Source organism: Myotis daubentonii, chromosome 6 (assembly GCF_963259705.1).
Source record: "Myotis daubentonii chromosome 6, mMyoDau2.1, whole genome shotgun sequence".
Taxonomy (NCBI): domain Eukaryota; kingdom Metazoa; phylum Chordata; class Mammalia; order Chiroptera; family Vespertilionidae; genus Myotis; species Myotis daubentonii.
The window spans coordinates 10,141,610-10,148,588 of NC_081845.1; positions in this window are offsets into that span (position 1 = coordinate 10,141,610).

Consider the following 6,979-nt stretch of genomic DNA (forward strand, 5'->3'; position numbering starts at 1 on the left):
TTTTAGTTATCTGAGCCAAACATGATAAACACCAACAGCAAGATCTCAAACCCTGAGAATAACAAGGTGTTTTTTTCTGTCTGTGAGAGTTTTGTGGGTTTTTGTTTGTTTTTGTTTTTTTTGCTTAATCCCTTCTTTTTCACCCTGCACCCCAACACATCCCCTCTGACAGCTGTCAGTCTGTCCTCTGTATCCATTAGTCTGTCTGTTAGTTTATTTTGTTCATCAGATTCCACATATAAGTGAAAATATATAGTACTTGTCTTTCTCTGACTGGTTTATTTTACTTGGGATAATGCTCTCCAGTTCCATTCATGCTGTCTTAAGAGGTAAGGTTTCATTCTTCGTTCCCTCCTCCTCCTCCTCACTTCTTCCTTCTTTCTTCTCTTCCCCCACCCCTCCTCCTCCTTCTTTTTGGTCAGTCCTCACCAGAGGATCTTTTTTCTATTGATTTTAGAGAGTGTGGAAGGGAGGGGGGAGAGTTTCCAGTGGCTCTGGCTGAGGGGGGGTCTTAGCTTGGTGTAAGGACTAGGAAGTCCTGAGTCCCACCCTGCCCCCATCCATGAGCCTTCTCCCCATTAAATAAGCAGCATAGACTAAGGCCTCCTACTCCGCACAGCCACCTAGTGAAGACAATGAGCTCCATGTGACAGTAAGCTCAATTGTCCCAAGGTTGAAGGTTGGTGGAGGAAGCCTATGCCAGGCCTCTCTCCTCTTAAACTGAGGGACATAGAATAGCAGCAAACTCTGTGAATTAACAGATATAAAAGATATAGAAGGTTCTGGACCTACTCACTAGAGCCATTATGCAAAAGGGGCCTGGGCTGTGTGCTTGGAAGACAAGAGACATAAAGATACAAATTATGAACAACAAATACACATCTATCAACAAGTGAATCTAAAAGTCAAGTGAATAAATAATCTGATGAACAGAATGAACTGGTGGTTATAATAGAATCAGGGACATAAAAAGGGAATGGTCTGACTATTCTTGGAGGGGAAAGGGGTGTGGGGGATGTGGGAAGAGACTGGACAAAAATCGTACACCTATAGATGAGGACAGTGGGTGGGGAGTGAGGGCAGAGGGTGGGGTGGGAACTGGGTGGAGGGGAGTTATGGGGGGAAAAAAGAGGAACAAATGTAATAATCTGAACAATAAAGATTTAATTTAAATAAATAAATAAATAAATAAATAAAAAGACAAGAGACATGTAGGGTTGAGCAGGGCACAGGCTTGGTTGGGGTTAGATCTTGGTGGATCCAGGTGATCTGTGTGTAACAAGAGACTCCATGCATAGGGCTGAGGGACAGAAGCCTGGATTTAATCCCTGAGAGGAGGCAACCAGGAAGGGCCTGGGAGGCTCATCCCACAAGGCTGGGTGAAGGAGGGAAGTGACTGGGAGAACAGGAGGGAGGGGGGAGGCTGGCATGAAAGACCTGGCAAGAAGGCCAGGTGGGAGAAGGACGGACCTCTCTGGACACCTGCACATCCTGGTTCAGCCCAAAGCTTGTTCCTGGCCCCCAGACTCACACCAGACCCCAGGAGCTGGTGGGATCAGCTCCTGATGCTGTATTACTGGATGGGGACTATATCCCAAGGTCCACATACAGGAATCAGGTATCTGGATGAATTTCTGGCTGATGTGCCTGTGCTAGTTCCTTCATCTTTCCATGCTCCTGTTTCACATTTGTGATATAGGAAACGCTACCTGAGGGACTGAGAAGATTAAGTGAGGAGACCATGCAAGTAGCCTGGTGCTGCCCTCCCAGAGGTTGGGGGCCAGGGCCTCTAGGATGAGAGAGATGGGCCATGCACTGCGGGCCATGGCACTTCCTCTATCACTTGAGCTGCCTTTGAATGTGTGGATATGAACCATACACAGGACCCTCTGAACAAGAATCAGGAGAGCTTCTCAGACTGAAGAGGCCATGGTTTTACTCTGGTTTAGGATGATTCTCCCCAGAGGACCCCCCACGCTACTTAAGTGCTGGTTGGTGCTGTGTGAATGGTTGAATGAATGAGACCAGTGTGAGGAGGAAAAGGCCAAAGTGGCTAAAACCATTTGCAGAACTGAAAGCCTTAAGTGCCCTGAGCCCTATCAGAGGCCTCCAGGTGGCACTGTAGGTCCTTCCATTCTTGTCTGCAGAACAAGCTTGGAAATATAAATCCTGAATCAGTATCTCAAACGTATTCCAGCTCTTTCTCCATCATCAAGGTGCGTGCATTAGCTTCTCCTTCGCCATGTCTTCCCACAGAGTTTCAGGATCAAGAGGTTCCTGGCCAAGAAGCAAAAGCAGAACCGGCCCATTCCACAATGGATTCACATGAAAACTGGTAATAAAATCAAGTACAACTCAATGAGAAGACATTGGAGAAGAACCAAACTGCGTATATGAGGAATCACACATGACAGATGACTCACATATTTATGCTGTATCCAGGTTGCCTCCACCTTTAAATGATTGAAAAGATCCCTACTATCTGAACAGTTGGGGCACTTTAATTGGAAAAATTAATGGACTCATGATTCTGCTCCGTTGGGTTTTTTTTTTCTGCAGTAGTAGCCTGGTTCAGTGGTAAATGTGTGAGACCTTTAAAAAGCAATAATAAAAATAAAGCGTATTCCAAAGAGGAATTATTTTTAACAAAATGCCTTGGGTCATAACTAGTTTGGCTCAGTGGATAGAGCATCAGTCTGCAGAGCGAAGGGTCCCAGGTTTGATTATGGTCAAGAGCACATGCCAGGGTTGCGGGCTGGATCCTTAGCAGTGGGCGTGCCGGAGGCAGCCAATCAATGATTCCCTCTCATCATTAATGTTTTTATCTCTCTCTCCCTCTCCCGTCCTCTCTGAAAACAATAAAAATATATTATTTTAAAAATGCCTTGGGCTCTACTGGGTTAGAAATGGCTAGGAAAACATCACTGATGTCAGGACAGCTAAGAATGTTTCTGCCCTTTCATAAAGACAGAAGTGCTCCTAGAAATGAAAATCTTGAGTCTTTTGGGAAAAGAAGGAATGATGTGAAATCAGGAAAGAAACAGAAAGGGATAGGTAGGTAGCCAGGAGAATGGGGTGGAGGAAGGGTACTGGAAGGCTGAGGAAATTCTTAGAACACTGGAGAAAGTGCTGGAGCCCACAGGTAACTGATTAGGGTGTGAGGATGTGGTAGCTCATTAAAAGCCTAATGCCTTCCCTGTGTGGGTGTATGTGTGTAATTAAAGATTGGATGGATGGATTGATGGGTTAATTTCTTAGTGGACTTCCTGTCTTGAGAGTCAATGGCTGCATCAGATATCCCACCATCCTCATTTCCCATCCCATCTCCCCCCGGGCAGGAGTCCTCACCCAAGCTAAGCAATGATTCAGTCTTCTTGGACTCTTAGATGGTTTCCAAATGTCTATGTATCTGAAAGCATTCCAGGCCTTCTCATCTTCCTGGGTTTTAGTTAACCTTTAACCAGTTCAAAGGTCACTTCTTAGGAAGCCTTCACCTCACCTCTTTCCTCAGACTGAATTAAGCACCCCCAATTCTGTCATCCTTAGAAAGGTCTACCTGGTAAACATGTCTAACTGAATGATAACCAGACATTTGCTGTCTCAGTACAATATGAGCTCCGCGAGGACACAGCACAACCCCTGCTAATCCTTACACCCCTGAACCTGATAGTGACTGTCACATAATGAGTCAGTAAATATGGGGGCGACATGTGCTGCCTGGGGAAAGTAGGTGCTGAGGGAGGTGTCTTTTTAATTTGACAGGGCTTTTGTTTTTTTCTTTGTTTTAGTACCACCATTACAGTCCTCAGCCATCCTGTCATACACAGAGATCATCCTACTGATCATTTCAGTCTTCTTCTACATCTGCCTTGGCATCCCGGTCCTTTGGAAATTAGGCATCGTGGGAGGTGAGAAGCAGGCTGGCCTCTGGCTCTTGGGCAGGACATAGTCTGTTAAGGACTTTGGAGAGGGGAGCCATGGTCTCCCGAAGCCCCTGGCCCCTGGCCCCTGGCCCATCTCTACATAGAAATAATGCACTTTCTTAGTGCTGAGCCCCCACACTCCACAGTAGCCATTGGAAATCATGTATGTGAAAGTGTAAGGGGTCAATGGGGCTAGTAGGGGGACATATGTAATACTTTCAACAATAACGATTTAATAAAAATAAATAAATGCTTTTCCTATGAAATTGGCAAATTTTAAATCATACATAATTGTTAGTTAGCCTCATATCATATTATGGTTATTTTTAATATTCATAGTTATTATAACTAGTATTTTAAAAGTTTGATGATACCTTCAGGGGTCATTCTTTTCACAAGTGAAAGTTCCTCCTCATAACCAGCCTCCTTAAGCTCTCTGAGGCCCAAGGCAACGAGAAATCCTTATGGTGCTTCAAGGGCATCCCACAGTGACTACTGTTGTTGGGGTAAATACCTCAGAGGCGAAGGAACCTGCAGGCCGTGGTGGTAGCCTTTAGGGCTAAGAGGCCACTTTCTTCAGCCTCAAAGTCACTCAGATACAGACCCTTAAAAATCTTTTAAATTTCTCCTTTTCATTCAATGACAAGAAATATTGGGCTAATTTTTTTTTCCTTTCTTCAATTTTGACCTTCTAGTTCTTCCTCCTACTCTATTCTGGATCTGAAATCTATAGGTTCCTAAATGTCAACTCTGAAAATAAAACATAAGGGTAGAGACTGCTATTTTTCTATGCAGTTATTTATTTTTGCCCTTCTAAAAATACCTTTAACAGTGTACAATTCAGAACATTCAAGTGTGTAATCAAAAACTTTCCAGACATACTAAAAAGCAAGAAAATGTGATCCACAATCAAGAAAAAATATGAATCCATAAGAACTGACTCAGAAATAAACAAGACTCAGAAGCTGCTCATAAGCAGCTAGGACTCTCCAGTGTAGTCTCCTCTGGGTGGCATTTTCATATGCCTTATTATGTCAGTAAAACACATCTCCTCTTGATCTTATATAATCTAACTAGAGACCCGGTGCATAGATTTGTGCACTGGTGGGGTCCCTCAGCCTGGCCTACGGATATCCTCCTGGATTGTGAGAGGGCACAGGCCAGGCCGAGGGACCCCACTGGTGCACGATCGGGGCTGGGGAGGGACTGCTGGAGGGCTCCAGGACATGTATGGCTGTCTCACCCAGTCCTGATTGGCTGAACCCCAGCAGCAAGCCAACCTACCGGTTGGAGCATCTGCCCCCTGGTGATCAGTGCATGTCATAGCTACCAGTGGAACAGTTGCTTAGGCTTTTATATATATAGATTGAAGGCCACTCCACAAACTGTAGAGATAATTCATCAGGTCCCCATATTGGGCTGCGTTCATATTTCTAGTTTTGTTTGTGGAAACCTGAGTAAATGTGACTACTGATTTTTATATTTTTCAACAGCACTGTGTTACCCAAGTACAACATCTCAGGAACCTAATGTGGAAAAAATCAGGGATGCTGGAGGTGAAGGACTGAGGATGGTGCCTGTTGGTTCCCCAGTTGAGCTAGTCCATTCGTCTGGAGCAGTCCTGGAAGTCACAAGAATTTGTGGAGAGCCCTTTCTCCCCAAGAGCTCATGCCCCTTTGAATAGATGCCCTGAGCAGGTCTGGCTGGTTGGAAAAAAAATGTTGGCTTTATTGACTGTGCCAGGCAGTGGCTAATTGGAGGCTTCAGCATAATATTGTGAAGACACTAAGAGTTCCAACGTTCTCTGTTATCCTTTCATTTCTGGGTTGATACAAACTTTATTTTCCCTCAAACCTTGTTTTCTCCTTTTGGGTCCTAGAATGCTGATGCTGCAAATGAACAGGCGAGACCCCCGCATGCCACCTGTGGAGGTGCAGTGAGAGTCAGCATGCATCTGGTTAGTGGAACTGCCAAGAGGAATATATGCAAACCCGGTGCTGACCGACCACAGTGTTACATGTCATAATGTTAAACATGTCCGCAGGTTTATTCCCCAGACGAGAGCAGGGGAGCATATGTTGTGTCAAAGTGAGGAGTATCAGGAAGTGAAATTGAGAAGCCCTGGGAGGTTGATAGTAGTCATTCCCCTTATTACTTTATAAAGACTGAAATATAGAAATGTAATAGAATAAGTTGTATTTTTTTATTTTTTTTAAAATATATATTTTATTGATATTTTACAGAGAGGAAGGGAGAGGAATAGAGAGTTAGAAACATCGATGAGAGAGAAACATCCATCAGCTGCCTCCTGCACACCCCCTACTGGGGATGTGCCCGCAACCAAGGTACATGCCCTTGGCCGGAATCGAACCTGGGACCTTTCAGTCCGCAGGCCGACGCTCTATCCACTGAGCCAAACCGGTTAGGGCAAGTTGTATTTTTTTAAAAAGAAAGTTTGGCTTTGATATAAACCCTGCCCTGACTCAAGTGTGGCTGGCCAAGAACCACTGTTTAGAACAAGAGCAGACAGAGTGGGCTTTGGGGCACTTCTGACCATCAATGTGGAGTCACTGTTCGCCAGAGCCGTCACGTCAAGTACTGTGTCAAGACCGAGGGAATGGCGTGTAACGCACCACACAAAACCACAAGCCTGGACCCTCGCATAAGGACTCCACCTGGACACCGATAGGAGTGGGGCCTCCGCTCCCGGTGGGCAATAAGGACTCGGGCTCCGACCTCCCAGTGCTTGGAGCCCTGCCCGCCTTCCCCCTAGACGGGTGCGGCCACCTGCGGTGCGACCCCCGCCCGCTTCTCTCTCCACCTGCGGACCCTCCAGTGGCTGGGAGAGTGCGCCTGATGATCGGTTCTACGGAAGGCTCCCTCCCCGCCTCTGTGTGTGACCTGCGTGTGATTCTATTGGCATCCCGGGAAGGTCCCCCCTGATAAACCGGGCATCTTGGAAAGACGCAAACGCGCGTGAGTGACTCTGCGGGGCGGCCCCTAGCTCAGGACAAGCACACTCAGCGAGCGAGGCGCGCCACAAGTCACCCGCTCCC